Source organism: Carlito syrichta, unplaced genomic scaffold, assembly GCF_000164805.1.
Source record: "Carlito syrichta isolate Samal-C Ts95f unplaced genomic scaffold, Tarsius_syrichta-2.0.1 Scaffold288975, whole genome shotgun sequence".
In the NCBI taxonomy this organism is placed as follows: domain Eukaryota; kingdom Metazoa; phylum Chordata; class Mammalia; order Primates; family Tarsiidae; genus Carlito; species Carlito syrichta.
In genome coordinates, this window is record NW_007233071.1 from 122,093 (window position 1) to 122,599 (window position 507).

Here is a 507-nt window from a genome sequence, read left to right on the forward strand (position 1 = left end):
CCGAGTAGCAGGAACTACAGGCATGCGCTACCATGCCCGGCTGATTTTTTGATTTATTGTAGAGATGAGGTCTCGCTGCCCAGGCGGGTCTCGAACCCGCGGGCTCAGGCAATCCACTCACCTCAGCCTCCCAAAGGCGCGGGATTACAGGCTGAGCCACCGAGCCCGGCTCCCTTTCTTATAGTATAATAATTGTGCAAGTTTCACTTATTAGTGAGAACACGTGGCCCTCAGTTCTTTGTTTCTGTGATAGATCACTCAGTATTATGGACTCTAAGTCCATTTAAGTTGCTGCAAATTTCATAATTTTGTCCTTTTTATGGTTGCGGAATATTTCATCGTGTACATATACCATGTTTTTTTTCATCCAGTCCCCTTTTGATGGGCAGCATGGTTGGTTCTGTTGCCATCCCTGTGTTGCAGATGAGGAAAGTAAGTCTTGGGGAAACAGACGAGTCTCTCGCGCAAGGTCACACAGCAGGGAAATGAATGAGGTGGGGTTTGAGT